This window comes from the organism of the source record quoted next, unplaced genomic scaffold (assembly GCF_019419815.1).
Source record: "Pyrus x bretschneideri cultivar Hongxiangsu unplaced genomic scaffold, Pyrus_bretschneideri_v1 Contig73, whole genome shotgun sequence".
NCBI classification, from domain to species: Eukaryota; Viridiplantae; Streptophyta; class Magnoliopsida; order Rosales; family Rosaceae; genus Pyrus; species Pyrus x bretschneideri.
In genome coordinates, this window is record NW_025999813.1 from 36,651 (window position 1) to 58,469 (window position 21,819).

General features: G+C 36.0%; 1 pseudogene; it reads left to right on the forward strand.

The window, feature by feature from the left end:
* The first annotated feature begins 653 nt into the window (after positions 1-653).
* LOC125472790 lies at positions 654-3,409 on the forward strand (annotated as a pseudogene).
* Positions 3,410-21,819: the final 18,410 nt, after the last annotated feature.

Consider the following 21,819-nt stretch of genomic DNA (forward strand, 5'->3'; position numbering starts at 1 on the left):
TCAACCAAAATTTCGGCCGCGACCTAAGCCCCGAAGGACATTTCAAATTAAAACTTCATTTGATCCCATGTGCCACATTCTAAGCTTGATTCTTAAATGCGTAGGAGATGGAGACCCTTTAGTTACATGCAAAGGGCGAGGCTGGAATCAAGAAGTCAGTGTATAAGAACGTAAAAACCATTCAAATTTCGTTTAGATTCTACTCCAACGTTTATTGGATAAACATTTCGTTTTGAGGTCATTCCAGAAAAAATGATAATGCTTTTTAAATAGGAGGAAAAAAAATTCTAACTCTATTCGGATTGCAAGTGAATTTAATTATCTGACCGCTGCCTCCCAAAGCTTGTGACGTTTAAACTCTCAACCAAAACAAACAACAGCTAGCTAGCTTAAAGGATCAACAATGTTAAAAAAGCCAGAGCCGTATTAAGCCACTACCTCCAAATCTAACCCCGTAGGCAAATGATTGCCATCAAGCCTTCAGAACAACTCCACAACATCAACGACCCCAAACCCTCCACGTGTCAAACATCATACCATCAGAAACTCGATCTGACATACCTACACATACAAACCAAGACACAAGCGTCCACGCAGTTATATTATTGTGTGGGGGGTCTCCCTCTCACCTAGCTCAAAACCAACACAACAACGCAACAAGACGGAAGAAAGAAGAAGCAGCAGCCAAAGCCGCTCTACACATCACCACCAATATAAACGCAAGCTTAGAGATCCTCACAGGCTTTTTATTAAAGCACTTTCTTCAAAATCTCTATTTTCTTGTTAGCCGGAAGATGACGAGCATGCTTGGAGTTGAGCGTGATCTGAACCTCCGAGAGACTGAGCTGTGCCTAGGGCTTCCCGGTGGCGGTACTACTACTGTGGCCGAGCCGGAGACTGCCAAGACTACTGGAAAGAGAGGGTTCTCGGAGACAGTTGATCTCAAGCTCAACCTTCAGTCCAAGGAAGATCTGAATGACAATGTAAAAAATATTGCTTCCAAGGACAAAAACAACCTTCTTTCTTGCACAAAAGATCCATCAAAGCCTCCAGCCAAGTAAGTGGGAGTCTCTATTGTCCTTTTTTTCTCTGGTTTAGTTAAAAGTCTGAAAGGTAGCAGTTCTGCTTGTAAGCACAAGGTATCAATAGAGGATCCGCCGTCTTCTGTGTAACCCAATTTTCTTTCTAGAGTAGGCTCACACATATTGCAAAATTATGTTTCTATGTTTCTTTTTTCCTTTTCTTTGGCATTTTGGATAGTGTTTTAAATTTTAAACAAATTTTAAACAGTAATTAGGGCTTTTCCTAAATTTTTGTATGCACTAGTATAAGATGATTGTCAGACAAATATATATATATATATATATATATATTTATTGGGGTAATTAATTAATTAAATTTAAACCATTATTTTCAGGGCACAAGTTGTGGGTTGGCCACCAGTTCGATCATACCGAAAGAACATAATGTCGCAAAAGAACACCAGCGAGGAAAAAACTGAGAAGGCAAGCGGCGGCGGGTGGCTGCAGCGCTGCGTTTTGTGAAGGTTTGCATGGATGGCGCTCCATATCTCGTAAGGTGGATTTGAAGATGTACAAGAGCTACCAAGAGCTCTCTAATGCCTTAACCAAGATGTTCAGTTCCTTCACCACCGGGTAAGTTGACACTATACATAATTCAACTAGTTCTTTTATCTCTTGGACTCACAATAACATAAGAGGTTCATTCTTAATACACTGAGAACTAATATTAAACCCAAAAAACAATTTAATTACTAAGAAAAGTATACAAAAAAATGAATCTAATAAATTGACAAGGGAAAAACTTTAAAAAAATTTGTCGTCTGCATGTTTAACTTGTTCCTTTAGAAATTGTAGTACTACCTTGTTTTAGATCTTGAAGAAGTTTAGAACTATTAACAATTTTTTATGCCAAAATTAGTCTTAGTTTTTTTTTTTCTTTCGACACAAACGATAATATATAACCCTATAATATATTAATCTTATCTAAATTGTGGGAAACAAAATTAAAACTTGGTTTAGAGAGGTAGCTAGCACATTAGGCTGTTCTAACAAATTGGACTAAAGTCAAGGTGTGAAATAGATGTTGGTACAGGATCATTACAACCTAGCTTGTTAGTTGTCACTGTAATATTACAAAATTTTATTAAATAATTAATTACTTATCATATATAATATTTGACTGAAGGTTACTATGGGACCCAAGGAATGATAGACTTCATGAATGAGAGCAAGTTGATGGATCTCTTAACAGTTCTGAGTATGTGCCGACCTATGAAGATAAGGATGGTGATTGGATGCTTGTGGGTGATGTTCCATGGGGGTAAGAATATGATCTTATTTGTATACAAACCCTAAACGAAATAATAATTACAGAAAAAAGAATAAAGTTCAATTAATTAACAAATTCTCGTTTTCAAATAATAAAGTTGCTACACTTAATTGACAAATATATTTCAACTTAATTTGTATGCAGGATGTTCGTTGATTCATGCAAGCGCTTGCGAATAATGAAAGGATCAGAAGCAATTGGACTTGGTAAGTACCCACGTAAAGTTCTGTCTTCTAGGCTAATTTATTGTTTTCTGATAGGATGGTCTTTGTCATTTGCCTATATATGTCTGTATTTTTAACTCTTTAATTAATTTGATAGAAAACTTTACATTTTTTTTTATAGAAAGTATGAAATTCATTAAAATGATAGGAAATACCGTACACAAGAATATCAAGTTTAAATTAAAGTGATCCTTGAAAAAAAAAACTTGCCGGAGCTTTCAACGTGAAATCAAAGGAAAAAACGAGTCACCAATACCTCATAGTAGGTAGAAGAGCAATCAGAACCTTAACTATCCTCAATCACCAAATCTGCAACTAAGTCTGGGGGTTCCTCAAACCACATCACTTCGTGTTGCACTCCAATTCCTGCTCACGCAAGTCTGTGTGCCACCTGGTTTGCCTCTCTTTGAACATGGCTGAATTAGAAAACTTAACTTTATTCATCCATATATTCCCTTTATTTGTAAGTGAAAAGTCTTAATTAGGTTCGAATCTCAATATTAATTAGGTTCAAATATCATTTTATAGAAAATTCTCCCTATATTCTGATGGTATTTTCTTTCGGTTACTTTCAGCCCCAAAAGCTATGGAGAAATGCAAAGGCAGAAGCTGAGCTCGATCCTCAAGAGAAAATGGATCGATGGAGAGACAGCTGCAGCGTGTGTTCTTTGGATGTGTCTGTATTTTTACGTGGTGATGGTACATAGATAGTAAAGATGCTGGACATTTGTAATGGACAAGAAGCAATAAACTTAACCTAGTGGTCTGCTGATCTGCTGCCTCGTTTATTGCTATTGGATTTCTTTATAATTACCCAATTATTTTTTTGGTGTTGGACTCGTTGTCATAGTTGTTGTGTGTTTTATGCCTTTAAATTAATGCTACCTTTTTTTATATTATTTTTCCACCAAAAGATTCTTGATTAATTTCCTTTCATGTATTCAATTCAATAATGTGGGGGATTTGTATTGATCTTGTAATAATTTTTCTCTGAGGCAAGTGAGGGAAGGGAACAAGGCCATGTGCATGTTGATGGGAGCTTTCATATTCATGGCCTTTAATTTATATTCCATTGGTTTAATTATAAATTCTGATAATAAAAGATATCTGTATCTGACTAGTGGATGTACGATGTTAAGTGGACGTGGTTGGTGTTCCATAATTTATATGTTGATTAATATTTTTCATTGAATTTTATGGGATCACTAACATTTGATTTGGGCCAATATTTATGTAGCACTTATCTTTTCAAGATAATGCAAATCACAAGTCTGTATGTTCTCTCTTTTCTCTCTCTCCCATTATAAATGGATTTTGCTGGATCCGACAGTTTGGCATCCCCATGTTTCATCTTACATGGAAAACAATTTTTTTACAGGTTGGTTTAGCATAAAGCAACTAGAATCGAATGACCGGGAAGGAAACGAACCCACTATTTCCTTAAGAATATGTATGGTGAAGAATTTTCTATGAGGATTGAAGTTAGTCAGGAATTGATCATAAAATATTATAAACGAGGATTAAAAAGGTATGATATGGGCATAACAAAGGCATGTATGATAGATTCGTGATGACTCCTATCAAGTGTGGATTTGCAAATCCTACTCGCTTTTGATTTCTGCGATGCTCATATGGTACATTTCTAATTTTTCTTATCTAACATTTTGTAATCCATTCTTATTTACTTGGCACCAATGCCTTAATACTTGAACATTCTTCACTCAAACTTACCCTCATATTTTGATGAGGGACTTCTGAATTCCAAGGGATTTATGCAAACTAAACGATCCACACAAAGTCAAGTCGGAGGGATTAAAATTTTCACCACATGAGCATTATTATTTATAAAAGTGCATGTGTAAGAGAGATATGTAAATGACTACTCCAAGTAGTCATTGTAAATTCCTCTCATATACATTTGCAATACTCATATGGTGCATTTCTAATCTCTTTCATTTAACTTTTTATGGTTGATTTGTTTCTTTGCCGAAATTTCTTAAAATTTGAAAGTCTTTCGCCCAAAACTTTTAAGTGAGGATTTACAACTAAAAGCTGAAAACCCGATTTGTTATTAAAAAGTGGATTGTATTGAAAGCCATTACTTTGAGGACCAAAAAAAGCTGCAATAATTAGGGTAACTAGGTCGTTCACATGCTATATATATCGAATGGAAAATTAGACATCGGGTGCGGTTGTTTGGGAAATACTTTCAAATGATTGAAAATGTTTTTAGAAAAAATATTTTCAAAATCAATCTTTAACAAAAATGCAAGTTAATTCTTTAAAAAAAAAAAAAAAAAAACTGCAAATACTTTTGAAACCCAAAAACATTTTCTCTAAAAACGTTTTCAGTCATTCAAAATGAGCCCGTAAAAAGATGGAATGGGTTGGTTAAAGGAAAGAGTCGAAAGACAAAGAAAAGTTATATAGGGAAAATGTTTAAGGGGCATTTTGATATAGATGTCTTGTTTTTAAATGTCATAGATTAAACATCTATTCCTTTTGAAAAATTGATTAAACATTTTCTGTCACATCCTCACGTGACGGCCAGCACGCCTCAATTTAGGTCGGGGTGTGTCATTTTCTCTACAATTTTTGTGCTTAATATCATTTCATTTTATTTTCTTAGAAGTCTATTCACTTTTTTTATTGAAATATTTATGTTAGTTAATTAAACAGAATGTAAAAAAACTTGTTGTTAGGTACGTTTGGTTATATCGGTACGTTTGATTATATCAGTATATTTGGTTACTTATAAGATGAGTACATTTGGTTTATGGTATATTTGAATTTTTGGTACATTTGGTTTCTTGGTACACTTGAATTTTTGGTACATTTGGTTTCTTGGTACATTTAAATTTTTGGTAAATTTGATTGTGGTACATTTGAATTTTTGGTACATTTGTTTTCATTACTTTTTTTTACTAATAATGAGGAATTTTAATTATTTTTTATAGAAGGAGTCATTAAAGCGTAGGAGTTTAAAGGACTGGAAAATTAATTTCCTAGATTGTAGGCAATTAGTTACAAGGTGAAGTGAAGCCGCCTTTAAACTAATTATAGGTAATTTTAAAATAGAGAAATGTTGATGTGGCAATTGGTCAAAGCCTCCTAATCTAATCTTAAAAAGGACTAAAAAGTATTGAAAAATGCAGGAAATTCTAATTTCTCCAATGTTTAATGACAATTTTTTTATATTTTGTCAAGTTTGTAAGCTATTTTGCCTGTTTTGACCTTCTTATTTCGGATTAGCACCAAACAAGTTTGTATATGCCATTATAGAGCTACTCACATATCACAATCAGAGGCCCAAATTCATTACCAAAATCGTTGGGCTTGCAGCCTAATCATGTATAACTATGTTCAATGGGGATCTTCTGTACTGAGGCCCTGAGGGGTTATGAATCATACGTCTAAAACTCAAAAACCTTAACGCCGTACAAGCGGGTCGAAATGTCACGTTCTGATAGTAATACACGCAACGATGCGAACGACAAAAATTGATGTCATAACATTAACAATGTCCTATTGACGGTTGAACAATAACATGAAGATGATCTGTCGATGCTATAATGAATCGATTCTATAACAGTAAATACTAACTGAGCTCTTCATCTCTCCTTCCTCTAATGAAACTAGTCGCGCGTCCTTCTCTACTCTTGTCGTCCATTGTTTTGGGCGCAAAGAAAATAAGGGTTTTTTTCATCTTTAGTCTTTTAAGAAAATTGAAATTTAAAATAAACCTGGTGTTATATTACATATTAATTATAATTCTTTGATGTGTCCTTAATTCAAAATAATTAATGTGCATTTTATTTAATGTCTCTCATTAAAGATTTAAATTTATTAATATACAAATTTTAATTTTTTTTGACCAAAAAAGAGTTTTTTAATTTATTAATTTTATTTAGTATTCTTCAAACTTGAAAGACTCAATTAATTATCTAAATGTTACTACCGAAATGTGTGTGCCGAAATGTATTATATTGAACTAATGTATTTAAATATTAGTACCGAAATATATGCACTGAAATGTATTATATTAAATTTATGTACCTAAATATGTGTACCAAAATGTATGCACTGAAATGTATTATATTGAATTAATATACCTAAATGTTTGTATCAAAACGTATGTACCGAAATATGTGTACCTAAATGTATGCATCGAAATGTATTATAATGAATTTAATGTACCTAAATAAAGAAGACAAAGTACATTGAAATATATTGTATAACAAAAATTTATTTATCTAAATGTTTGAAACAAAATATCTTACGACAAATGAAATGAAAATTATAATTATAATGAAAAAAATTAATACACTAAAACTTAGGAAGAAAAAAAGAAATAATTAAAAAATAAAAATATAATTAATAAATGAGGTTATTAATGTATGAAGGGACTAAAATTAGATTTTGATCTTACTCATAGTTTTTATCTAAAAGTCATCTTTGCCAAGGATTAAAATGAAGTTTTCGAAGAAAATAATGTTGGTCCAAATAAAGTTTTCAAGAATAATTTCTACCGAACGAGTCAAACTAACCCTAAAAGCGCTTCTAACAAAAACTATTAAGAACTTGATCGCAAAAAAAATAACTAAAACTATTATGAGTAATATTGGTTTTTACAAAAACACACACAAACCAGGCCCTTGATCTTGAACGAACAAATTACGTTTCACAATTGTAGTATAATGCAAGTGCCTAGCGTGTCTAAGTGGAACCCAAATAAATGAGCTTGGGCCTACAGTTTAGGATATGTTTAAGCTTGAATTTAAGCACCAGCTAAGGCATCTACCGTGCATGGTTTCTTGGTTATTCGTTTAAACAATAGGGAAGTGTTATTAGCACTTCAAAAATCTTATTCTACACTCCTCATAAGTGTATTTTTCTTTCAAAATAAACAAAGTTTAGAGTGTAGAATAAGATTTTTGAAATGCCAATAACAATTCCCAAACAATAATAAGTCAAACATTAACATATTATCTAGTAACAAATATCTCCTTTCGTTGACTTCAGTAATTAGTATTTAATTGTAATTAGGATTTTGGGAGTCTACCAAATGTCAGTATCAATCCATTTAAAAGAAAGAAGGGTCCATGAAATATTTTAAACCCTCAGTCACACTCACCAGGGCTGAAGTTGGCAACGTCTCTTAGCTACTCCACTTTGTTTCAGAGTGTGATGCTTCTCAAGTGGTCTGCCATACCTAATCCACAACAAGTGGCCTTCGGTTCTTTGATTGAGGATGCCAAAGCTCAGGCGTATGAGTGGCAGGAAGTGGACTTTCTGCATATATCACGTCATTGCAACGGTGTTGCATGCACACTGGTTAGCTAAAATTTGCTTTATGTATAAACTATTTGTTGAATGTATCAATTTCATATCGGGACAAGAGGGATATTGAATATGTTTATAAGTAGTTGACGTACTTTCTATATTGCCTGCAGATTACTCTACGTGTGAAGTCAAACGTACACTTGTGCTTCACGTCATTCGATTTGTGTTGTCCAGGTGTTAATCTTGAAAGTTTGCCACACGTGAGAGAGTGTGTTGAGAGTATCAATCCACATCGAGAAAATGAGAAACATTGCATGTGCTTGTAGGTAGTTAGGTTATTTCCATATTGCTAATTAGTTTTCGGAGGGAACCTCACCTTTCCTCATTACTATATAATTTGGTTCGAGGATACCTCCCAACCTTATTTAGGACGTTCTCATTCAAGATTTGTAGTGTATACTTCTGCATATGTTTTAATAAAGGCATTACCTCAAAAAGAAAAAGAAAAAAAAACTAATGAAAAAAGACTTCAAAACTTTGAGTTTTAACCAAAAACCACTTAATAACTTTATTTATTGATAAGGACAATAGATAAAAAAAAACAAAAAAAAAAAAAAAAAAACAAAACAAAAACTAATCCAACCCAAAGCACGTGCAAGCACACACGAGTAGTGCAAAGCAAGCATCTACCAATTCAACAGAAAACCAACATGTAGTGCAAAGGCAACACACAAATTACTTTTTTCAATATTTCATTGGGAAGGAAAAGGTTCAGAGAGAGAGAGAGACAGAGAATGTGAGGGTAGAGAGAAGAGAAGGCCAAGCAAATCCATTCAAACTGCAATCAACAAACCCCAAAAAATTTCACCAAGAGAAAGAGATTTGAGAGAAAAAATATGCAGTGCCTATTAACATTAATACATGACTACCACTCAACCCTACATGTGAGGTAGCCTCACATCATCGCCCCATGTTCAAATTATGGAATTATTTATTAATTTTAACCCTAACCAGCTAAAACTTAAAAGTAAAGAATATTAAAATATGATCCCCAATGAAAGCACATATAGCTTTTCTTATGCTTTTGATCTTTCATTTATGCTTTTGTTATTGAATAAATTAAAGGAAAGTCAAATAAATTGATTGAGAGAAATATTAAAGAACAAATAGGAATGTGAAAATCATTATTCTAACTCTATAAGAATATAAGCATTATTGCCAGTGATTCATATGATAATAATAAGAGAGCTTCAAAGTTTGAACCTCTTTTAGCGTTCAGTTCAGGATATAGTCAGTGTTCAACATAAAAAACAGTGGTAGTACTAGTGTTCGGTTTTGAAATAGTTAGTGTTTAGTTTACGAAATTGTTAGTATTTGGTTCAAGAAATAGTCAGTATTTAGTTTACGAAATAGTGATAATACTAATGTTCAGTTTAAGAAATAGTTGGTATTTACGAAATAGCGATAGTACTCGTGTTCAGTTTAAGAAATAGTCAATGTTTAGTTTACGAAATAGTGATAGTATTAGTGTTCGATTTAAGAAATAATCAGTGTTTAGTTTATGAAAATAGTGATAATACTAGTGTTCAATTTAAGAAATAGTCAGTATTCAATTTACAAAATAGTTAGTATTTAGTTTAAGAAATAGTGATAGTATTAGTGTTCGATTTAAGATATAGTCAATGTTTAGTTTAAGAAATAATGACAGTTTAGTGTTTATAAAACTGAATAATGAAATTTTTATTTAATTTTGGCCTTGTAATATTAGTTTGTTCTTAAAAAATTATGAAAGAATGGCCAAATGATAAAATAAAAAGTAGAAAATAAATTGTTTATGGAGTGAGAATAGGTGACATGAGAGAGCGGGGGAGATGCGAAAAGAGAAAGGAGAGAAAAAGTTGTCGTTGATGTGTGAAGTGAAAGGAAAGAGAAAATTGATGGGAATGTGAAAGAGGGGAGACTCAGGGGGCTAGAGAGAAGGAGGTTGAACGGTGGAGGGAGTGAGGGAGTGTGTGTGATGTGACACGTAGGACCCGCACGTCAGTATTTGTTCTTTTTTTTTATTAGTATGTTAAATTTTTGTCATTTTCATTAAAACAAAGTTTAAGCCTTTCTTATTAAATAAAGTCAATAAATGATTTTTTGTCAATTAAAAGTTTAAAGAAGCCATTTTCATTAAAACTCTCTAAAATAAAAGGAAAGCTCAACAAAAATAGAAAATTTTCTCAAGTTTTGATTTGCTACACTGAATGATTAATGTTGAGTTTAATATAAAACTATATTTAAACATTTGGAACAAAATGAAAAATAAAAAGTCATCCCATATACGAGGATGACTGAAACACATGTTAGAGCATCTCCAATGGAACTGAGCATTTTTGCTCAGTACCATTAACTCTAGGGTATGCTCACCACCCATCTTATAGTTACCATGTGTCCCACTAACTAACCAAAGTTAACTTTAATATTAAATATTTTAAAAAAAATATTAAACAAGGGAATTGTTATTGGTACTTCAAAATTCTCATTTTGCACTCCAAAAATTCTATCTTTAGAAAGAAAATACATTTGTGAGAAGTGCAAAATGAGATTTTTTTTTAGAGTGTTAGTAATAATTATTTCGGAGCCCAAAAAATTGGGGGCACCAAATTTATTTCAGGTGTTATATCCATATATAATTTCATAAGAGTATAAATTTATAAAATTTGGTTAAATGATAAGAAGTTTAATTAGAACTAGTGGTTTATGTTGTTTAAATGTAACAAGGAGGTCTTGGGTTCAAATTGCTATATGTTTATTTACTTTCTAATTTTTACAAATTTATTTTTATAAGGTTATAAATTTATAAAATTTGGCCAAATGATTAAGAAGTTTAACTAGAAGTGGTGGTTCTTGATGCTTAAAATTAACAAGAAGGTCTCGAGTTCAAAATGTTATGTGTGTGTTTTTTTTTTTTTTCCTTTTCATTTTTTATGAATTTCTTTTCATAAGAGTCTAAATTTTTAAAATTATGAAATTCCTTTTCGTAAGAGTATAAATTTTTAAATTTTTGATTAAATGATCAATAAGTTTAATCAAAAGTAATGGTTTCTGTTGCTTAAAATTAAAGAAAAGGTCTTAAGTTTGCTGCCATGTGTTTTTTTAATTTTATCCAATTTTTACCAATTTCTATTTGGTTGTTAATTTCTTTTTAATTGCTAGCCAGTAGATGTGTGGGTCAATTTTTAGACATTTATTCCAATTCAAATTTAACCTTCAACAAAGAGTAATGCGTAGACCAAATTTGCAACACATATGACATGTCACTAATAAGAAATAAGCACGTTAATCAACACTTAAGTAATATTTCAATCATCAACAATTATATCATACTGTTTACAAAATTTGGTATCCCTATCATTAGTCTTCAAGTAATTAATGGATGCATGTCTCATTCATTGCCTATATATACATATCAACTAAAGATTAAAAAATATAATTATTTTTTTAGTCCATATTGACAAGGTTAGTAAATAAGAACAAACACCTCACGAGTTATATAAAAACACTTTAAAAGTTCAAATAGAAAGGAAACAAAATTTTGGGTAAATTATACTTTACCACCTCATGTTTGAGGTCTATTGCAACCTCATACAACATCTTCAAAAAATTTCACTTTCATACCTCACGTACTATTTTATTTCAATATAATACCTCTGTTACATTCTCCATCCATTGGTCCGTTAAGAGTTAATGTGGCAGAAGTGGACCCCATTACACGTCAGCATACTCCTTCCAAAACTTGGACACGTAGATATCCATCTGCCACGTCATAAAAAAAACTTAAATACAAAATTAAGTTAAAACAAAATGAAAAGGGGCCCACCCCCTCTTTTTCCACCCTACAACAGGGCCTTTATCTCCTCTAATCTCTAGAACCACTAGCTCACCACCCCTCGCAATCTCTAAACCCTCATTCTCTAATTCTCCAAATTCTTTTTATTCTTCTTCTTCCCAAAATCTCTGTTTAATTAAAAAAAAAAAAAAAAAAAAAAAAAAAAAAAAAAAAAAAAACCTCTATTTTCACTCTCAATCCGAAGAAAAAAAAAACAACAAAAATTTCATGGATTTCGAAATTTTATTTCCCAAAATTCAAAACCATCATCTTCGTCGGAGCCGATGGTAGAGAGGCTTTTGAGGATGAGGAGGGTGGCGTGTAAGGCTTTCATCAGACCATAGTTGTGAAGCCAAAAATAATCACAAGGCGACACGTGGATTTTTGGGTGAAAATGACAAAATTACCCTCAAGGCACAACGGGATTCATATGTGCGAGCAATGGGCAATCATCCCTCAACCAAGTCAAAAATGCTCAAAATAGTTAACAATTCAAAATCTATTTCATCCATCTTCCTCAAATCCTCTCCACAAGGTAATTCCCAAATCATTCCTCATTTATTATATTAATTAGCTAATCAATTAGGAAATTATTCTATTAATTAGCTAATTAATTGATTTATTATTCAATTATTCCTAATTGGTGAAGTTTTTCCAAAAATATGGAATTAAGCAGCACATGTCCATGCCAAGATATCCTTAAGGCAATGGGCGGGCCAAAGCATCCAACAAGATGATTCTCGACAGCGTCTAGAAATCCATCACCAACAAGAAGGGAAAATGGCCAGACGAACTCCCCCGATATTTATGGGCATATCGCACCACCAAAAGACGAGCAATTGGCGAGACTCATTCCTTTTTGGCATTTGGCTAAGAAGCAATCATTCATCCCAATGTCATCAAGCCAAGTATCACTGCTCTACTACCAAATGAGAAGCACGAGCAGACCATCACCCATATCGCAGCCTACTAGTAGCAGCTCCTCACCAGCTACAACAAAAGGGCCAAGATTTGGCAGTTCCAACCTGAAGATCTAGTCATAAGAAAAGCCTTCATCACTGCCTGCAAAGAAGGCTCCAAAAAGATGGATCTCATCTGGGAAGGTTCGCACAAGATCAGCAGAGTAGGCGGTAAGAGTAATTACACATTTGCCATCATGAAACGAAAAAATGATCAAAGAGCAATGAAACTCCTACAATCTAAGGAAATACCATGTATGACCTCCTGCTACATCAAAGCCTGAAGACTCAAGCAGCTCGACGAGCACCACTTCAGAAGCCGAGGTCTATCCAATTATTATGCAATTCATACCTTACAACCAAGTTCTCGTTCGTTTCACTCATCTTTCAATGAGGAATTCAGAAGTAATCTACAACTTGGCTCGACTACATACTTACGCCAACTGATCACTTCTATACTTCAAAAGAAAATCGCGCATTTCTTAAGGACTCGTCACAAGAATTGCGCCCCCTGAGGGACTAACTATACTCTCTAGTACGATAGGGTAAACCAATTCCCTGACACCTACATGGGTCTGATATCCAATGTGAGATGATAAACTAATTGCTCTCCAGTGCGAGATGGTAAACTAATTCCCTGACACCCACATGGGTCTGCTCTCTAAGGCGGGATGATAAACTTACACTCCAAATATCCAGACATGGATAAGCCAGGCTACCTTGGTATAACTAGGTGCACGATGGCTTACGCCGGGATTCCTAGAAGTAGCCACAATGGCCTTTTTTAAGGCTTAGATAGCCAAAGAATTTTGGGTCTCTTGGCCTAATTCGCGGGGAACTGGGCCCTAGAGACGGAGGGGCACATTACGCAGTACGCCTTACAGACGGTTGCCCTGGAACCTTAAAGCTGCTACCGAGTGCACTAAGGTAGCCTACGACTTACCTTTCAAGCAGTAAAGTCGCGTTAGACTTATACAACCGCACGTTCTTGTGAAAGGTTAAATAAGCTAGCGCGCATATATGAAGCTTTATCCATTGCTGACATGCTACGTAGTCGATAAGCTTCACCTCTGCCAAGCGCAGAACAATGTTGTGATACTTGCTACGTAACCTACGGAATTGGAGAAAGCCAAGGTTAACAGCCTAGTGGTTACGCGGACTTGTCTGCTTCTGTAATTAAGGCATACGACTGCCAACCTTATGGCCAACAACTTTGCAAAGTTCTACACCAACACCTACGGCTACATAGGCTACGCTGGCCAGTCTGCTTATAGAAAAGTAGCACGCCTGCCACTGGTTTATAAAGTCTAAATGTTTGAGCATGAACAAAAGAAGCGAAGATGGAGAAAAGCGAAGGAAACAAGTTTATTAAATTTTCTAGCAAAATTGATAAGCGACTAGCAAAGACCAAAAGAGTTCAAGCAAAGCAAAAGCAACAATGAACACAAAGAAAATCTTAAAGACAACCTAGAAGACTACTTTTCGGCAACTTGGACACTTCACGACTACTCAGTCACCACACCTTCAGCAGCCACGACATTCTCAACAGCAGCACCATTCGATGCTTCACCCATGGCTGCTCTAGCCTGGGCACCAATCTTTCCTACTAGTTCACCAATAAAAGCCTCAAAAGTCAAGGCAATCAAGCCTTCTGGAGAAATAAATAAACAAACGTCCATGTCTTAAGCAGATCTCGTTTCAAAAGCGCACAGATCTCAGCAGCCTCCCCAGAAGCAGACTTAGTGGATTTCTAACAGCTGCCCATGTGAGCAGTCTCATCTTTCCCAGCAGATGAATCAATCTCAGCAGCAAAAAGAGTGGGCCTTAGCTCCACTTTAGCAGCAGAGTCCACCTTATTACTCTTCATAATAACAAGCCTCTCCAAAGGTAAACCAAAATCCCAATGGACATCTTGGTACAAACTTCGACATTGAGGGCATGACAAGACCTCTGTGCTAAGCAATCCTATCAGAAATCGCACTAGCCATTCTCGACATGGCAGGCGCCGTAGGCTCAAATCTAGTAGCCTCATTTTCTTCCTATTAGAAGAAGTCATGTCAATCACATGCCTCTTAGTAGCAGGCGGTCCCTCACGAGTAGCAGAAGAAGTCTTCAGTTTTTTCTCAACTGACATCTCTTGAGCAGGTGAGGAAGATCTATTCTTTCCACCTTCATTCATAATAAGCTCCATGACAACAATCAGACGAGCCAATGCATCCACCTTGATCCTTTTTACCTCATCTCTCGAGAACAGCCCACCTTTCTCTCGGCGAAGAGAACTAAGCAACCAACGCCATTCACGGTACTCAACAGGAGAGCTCAACCCATATTGGCTTTTCCTTCATTTTTTCTCTCAGACTTGCATACCCAACATTCTAGTAGCCCATGAGGCACACAACCTCTTCATTTCTCTCAATCGCTGACCTGGCCCGCGTCAGGTCCAAGAGCCCAAAGGACATGAGCCATACGGCTCGCCTAGCAATACGCCCCAATATCTCAATCTGTGGCCCTAGCCGCACAATCTGCCATTGGCTTTAGCCAAGCCATGCAGCCCAAGCAATGGTCCTAGTGGCCCTTGCCGAGCCGACTCCTGGCCCCTACTAGCCAATGTGCCGCACCACCCCGACGGCTGCCTCACGACAGCACTATCCAAGAAGAATACGAGAAAAATTAAGTTTTTCTTACCTCGGTGCGGTGCAGAGAAGACGAAGCAAGCAACGAAATACGATCATTTGTATGGGCTGTAGAAGATTGCTAGAGGAAGGGGAAAATATCCTCTAAGCTTTCTCTCTTTTCTAGGGTATAATAAATCGTTCTCCAAAGTTGATTTAATAATCCACTTAAGGTGGACTTAAATAGGCTTTGAGAGAAATTTATTTCACTTTCCTAGAAGAATCCAATTTTTTATTAAAGAAGGAAATTACATCAAAATAGGAAGCAGTCCTAAGTTTCCTAAAGTAAGAAAATCTTTACACCTATTGCCCTTTTTCTGCGAGTAACCCAATAGGTGTGGGGGCATTTGTGGAGCCAAAAATAATCTCAAGACGACACGTGGATTTTTGGGTTAAAATGACAAAATTACCGTTAAGGCACACCCGGATTCTAACTCGCGAGTAGTGGGCAATCATCCCTCAACCAAGTCAAAAGTGTCCAAAATAGGTAACAATTCGAAACCTATTTCATCCATCCTTATCAAATCCTCTCCTCATCAAATCCTCTCCACAAGGTAACTCCTAAATCATTCCTCTTTTATTATATTAATTAGCTAATCAATTAGGAAATTATTCTATTAATTAGCTAATTAATTGATTTATTATTCAATTATTCCTAATTAGCTACAAATCATGAACTTCACCCAAAATACCAACCAAGTGGCCGATCCTGCTCCTCCTCAAAGGGCCGGCCACACCCCTATAAATGCTACCACATTCTTCCAAAACTCAATTCCAATTCTATTGCTAAATTTTCTAAATTCTCCAAACACTTTTCCCTCAAAATTCTAACTTTGGCAACGGAGGTTCTTCTGTCAAAGCCCCCCTAAATTCATCATGGGTGCGTGAGGCTCTTGGCCTTGACCTAAGGTGTTATTTGTTTTGTAGGTGCAATTTTGTCTAAGAACAAGGAGGAAGAAATTTGCATCCACAGCAGTGGTGCTAAGGGGGTTAGAATCGAGAATGCTCAGATGGGCAAAATGGGTCAGGGTGGGAATCGAATTCAGACCCAACTAGAATGGGAAACAACCCTAGAGGCAGATTGATTTCGGGGTTAGACCATTCGATCGGGGCCTAAAGAATTGAAGACGAAGGCTAAAGTGTTTGATATGAAGATTAGGTAGCTGACGCAAAACTTGGCCTAGGCGAGGAAAATCATGACGTCGACGGAGAACCAGCCTATTGGGCCACAGACGACGAAACCCATGTCACCGAAAGATGCGATCTTTGAGATGAGGGTGGGGTGAGATGAGGGGCTTTGGGTTGTGGGGAAGGGATCGGTTGGGAAGGGGAGTGTTTTTGGGTTGCGGGTGGGTTTTTTGGATGGGATGGGAGGTGAAGAGAGTGGAGGAAAGGGAGAAGGTAGGTCAGGGAAGATGGGTTTTAGGTTTATTTAAAAAAAAATTATAAATAAGGTAAATTAGTATCTTTTAAATGCATAAAAAAATTATTTTTTTGCCACGTGGCACAAATTTGGCAGTCACGTCAGCACAAATGTGGATCCCATATTTGTCATGTCATCACTTAACGGATTTTCTACCGGATGTATGAAACTGAAATAAAATAATAAGTAAATGTATGAAATTGAAATGTTTTATAGATATTGTAAAAGGTTGCAATTGACCCCAAACCTGAGCGGGTAAAATGTAATTTACCCCAAAACTTATCATTTATCTACTTGTAAGCTCGGGGTTTTTTGGTTCCCTTTTTTCAATACAAAATAAATTAGTTTTTTTCGTGTATAAATTATTGAGTTTGAAGTACTTTCCAAGGTATAATTTTATCGAAGTCTTACATGTAAAAACAAATAATTTTTCGTATATGAAGATAGACATTTTTTGGGTCCCCCGGGGCCTCAAAAGTCTCAGGATCGGCCACGTAGCCACCACCTCCGCAACATCAGCAACTATGATTAACATCCACCACGCTAGCGTTGTCGCCGCCGCCACCACCGCCCTTATTCTTTTGTGTTGCCATTCTCTTAAATTCAACAAAAACAAGGAAAAATTTGAGAAATTTATGCATCTAGTAAGATCGTTTAATATGTTTGAATCTCACCCATAATAGTTCACCACGGACCAATTCTTATTTACGACTTCACTTCACTCTTGAACAATCATCACCATTGAATCTTTGTCCGTTCAGAGCCCAGCAAAATGAAGAAGAAGAATTATATTGAAAGAAAGGGTAAATATCAGTTTACTACCCTCAAGTTTCGTGGTTTTCAACATTTGTTACATGAAGTTTTTTTCGTCCCAGAGTCATACCTAAAGTGTTAATTTTGGGATAGTCTTATATATTCATTAGTCTGGTTGTTAAGTCTTCCGTTAACTAATGATGTGGCGCCCATGTGGACAATGACTGGGCGCTATGTGTCTTTAAGGGTCCACATGGGAATTAAAAATTCAAAAAAAACAAAACAAAACAAAACCCACCCATCTGTCTTCTACCTCCCTCAACCCCCTCTCTTCTGCAACCCGTACCCTCTTTTCTCTCCGCTCTGAGGTCCTTTCCTGCCATTCCGACCTCCTTGCCCAACTGTTTTCCATTCACCACGCCCAGCTCTCTACCCTTTCCACTGTACGATCCTCCGTTGCCGCCCTCCAGTCCTCCCTTCGCCACACCCGATCTAAGACTCCAGATGCATGACCTTCTATTCCTTCTTTATCCCTCCATTCTCTCCTCTGCACCAACCCACCAAACCCTCCTCAAAAACTCCAGTTGTTATCAGATTGAAATTTAAGCATAATTAAAAGAAAATTACAAAAAATAAGCCAAAACTCGATGACGGAAGGGAAGTAAAAAATGGTGGCCATGACGACGAGCGGGGCGGCGGAGAAGAAAAATTGGGCGAGGCACAAGACGAAGCCCCTCGAGGTGCTGGGCATGCCAAGAAAATCCTTCATTCAGACTTGAAGCGGGTTCGGGCCGGCCCCCTCTGTGGTGGGTACATCTTTAACCGGGTGAACTGACCCGTGGCTCACGTTCATCTCTTCCTGGTTCTTTAATTGGTCCGAACCATGGTCATTAATCAGTCAACGATGGTGGATGAGAGCTGAGAGTTAAATTGAATGAGTCTGGTAGTTGCGGGATCTGGGTTTTGTCGGGGTTTGGTGGGTTGATGCATATATCCACACCTTGCGGGAGTTGAATCGGACCTAAGAGTTTGGTGGGTTGGTGCATATCTAGGTTCTCAGCTCCAGACTTGTTGCGGGATCTGGGACTCGTTTTGAGGAGAGAATTGAGGGATAAGAGAGGAAGGGAATGTCGGGGAGGAAGAAGAAGACCAAAATTTTAATTCTTTTGAAATTTTAATTTCCATGTGGACCTTTTAATGACGCCCATTCATTGTCCACATAAGAGCCATGTCATCAGTTAACGGGAGATTTAACAGCCAGACTAACGGATGTACAAGACTGTCCCCAAATTAACAATTTAGGTATGACTCTAGGACGAAAAAGGCTTCATATACCAAATGTTGAAAACCATGAAACTTGAGGGTAGTAAACTGATATTTACTTTGAAAGAAATTAACCAGCAGTGAAACTAGTGGAAGGAAGAAAATGAATTATGGTAAACAAATTAGAGGTTGCCTAATAGAAGGATAGAGAAAGGGGAGGAGCCGGAAGGCGGGGGGTTTGGGGTGATGTAGAGGTGGGGCTGCTGGGGCCTACAATATTGAGTTTTTGATAATTTTTAAATTAAATTAAAATATTAATTAAAAAGTTAACTAAAGTTAAATCAAATCATACATGTCAAGTTATAAGACATGTAGTGAGTATACCATGTAATTAAATGGTGATAAGCAAAAATGCTACTTGTTATGAACTCGTACATAGTAGTGCAAAACAGTGAAGAGATAAAAATGGATAAATATAAGAGAGTAATTTGAACCATAATCTGCCATGCCTCATAGCCTCTTGGTCCTTGTTGATCTAGAGAAATTTTTCATTGTGACGGGAACACGGATGGTACATCATGTGTTTTTATGTAAGTGATGAAAAATTTTATTTTTTAAGTTATTAATATACATATCTTACTATTTGTATAGTAACACGTAATGTACTATCTTATATACCGATCACACTGAAAAATCTCTCATTGATTCATAACCGCTACTCAATACCTTTGCTAAGGATTAGACAAACATGAAACGACACCGCTAGTGCTTATGGTTGGTTAGACCCTGATAGCAAAGGTCCAAAAGGTGGGAATATTCTAATCCAATGGCCTGTAGTGATCCATAAGAAAAACAAAAGAAAATAATAAGGAAATCTTTAGCCTACCAGTTATCATATTGTTTGCCTTTTTTCATACACTGATCTGAAACCAGATAACTGACACGACAAGATTACCCAGTCAGTGTCTAATTGTCCATCACCTTGAGCAGTTGAGCCAAACACAGATTTCAAAATGCCTTTTGATGTCATTGATGATAACTGCGCATCTCCTGTCGAATTTTTCTTTTTTAAAAAAAGAACACACATTAGACACTACGCATTTAGTTTACGTTTTTGGTTTGATGGTTAGAAATAAAAATTGATATGTATAAAAGGAGAAAATGGTGTGTGATTCCTATTTTCTTCTATTTATATGTTTTTAGGTTGCAGTACTGCAGTTTTTTATCCTTGTAAATTGGTGCAAAGAAGAATATTTCAATGCAATGAAAGGAAAAATGCATTAACTATGTTGTTCATGTTCTATATATAGATGAAAAAAAATTAATATGCGGAACCAAATTCATGGGAGCATAGAACAAATTAAACATTTTGAGGAAAGAAAATTAAGATTGCTATTCATGCATCTAATTTTCAAACACCTTAATACAAAATTCTTACCAATAATTAAGATGTTCAGTCGACTTCCTTACCGTTTGTGGGGCAAAAAATCCTATAAATGAGCGAAAAGAGAGATGAAAGAAATTGTAAAGCAATTTACTTAAAAAACTAATTAGTCCCCTCTACCACAAAGAAAAACAGTAGCATTCCTTTCTTATTGAGCTATGTAGTTAAAACAAAGTAACCTTAATTATAAGAAAGACAAATGCTTTTGACAATTAACAACTGGAGAAATCATATGTGTACACATTCACAAATAGACGGTGACACACCCTGACCTAAATCAGGACGTGCTGGCCGTCACGTGAAAGTGATGTAACCATATGCACAGTGCGGAAGCAAAATGATATAGGGAAATACAAGTAAATAAAAACCAACTACTAAAAGTACTAGCTAAAATAAGGTGTTAGTGCGAGATTAAGTGTGATAACACAACCAAAACATAAGTAGCCTAAGTGCAGTCCAACGGGACAAATACTAATTATACAAAACCCAAAGGTGACCATACAATGGTGATAATCTGTCAGAGCTGCCGTGGATTCCTTACAAGCCACCAAAAAGCACTCCTAACTAGAATTTGGAAGGGCGCAAAACAGAAAGTGTGAGTGGGCAAAAACAAAGTTTTCAAAATCATTTCATTTCTCAAAAGTTCTAACCCCTTGCCGTAAAACCTGTATAATTTCCCAGAAAATAGAACATATACATATATCGAAACCATACTCAAATTAGCAAATCCACATATATACCATGTCAAATATCTCAGCATAAAATATAAGTAAGCCAGGTGATATAAATCAATGGAAATGATATGTCAGCCGGAGTCACCTAACGTGACCTGTACGGCTCAAATCCACATCTCAACAAATATACCTGCACACGAGTCAGAACCACCTAAAGTGCTCTGTACGACAGGATTGAGTGTAAATAAATACGCTCAAGTGCTATGATCACGTGAAGACTATGCGAATAATCGCGAGTCACCTACAAGTCGGAACCACTTATAGTGGTTTATACGACAGGACTGTGCACCTAACTTGGATTCAAGGTGAGCGTATGGTGCGGGAGGTGAACATCACGTGAAGGACTGTGCCCTAACTCTGGGCAGGAGCACTAACATCGGGGTGCAGGTTTATGAGCTCTCAACACATTTCACATAATCATCAATCTCACAACCATAATCTATAAACTTACCTGGAACTTATCTGTGCGTCCGCAGCACCAATCATAAATATATGCAACTACTAATGCATAAATAAAATAAGCAGATACTTTGCATGGCATTTTAAAACGTATAGTCATTCAATTTCATTTTCTGGGAAAAATCTCAAGTATATAGGTATATACGGAAAACCAAAAGCCCACTGACTGGTATGTGGAAGGGTCATAGCCCCCAAGCCTTGATTGACTACGCTCGTCCTGAGGATAGGTCTCACCTATATGCGAAACAACTATATAAACGTTAATTTAAAGCACATAAACAAAACTAGCTAATAACTTCTCATACATTGTTCAAATGGAGTGTTTGAATATACCAATGTGATCTACTCAACACCACGAACATCCCCATATTTTCAGAAA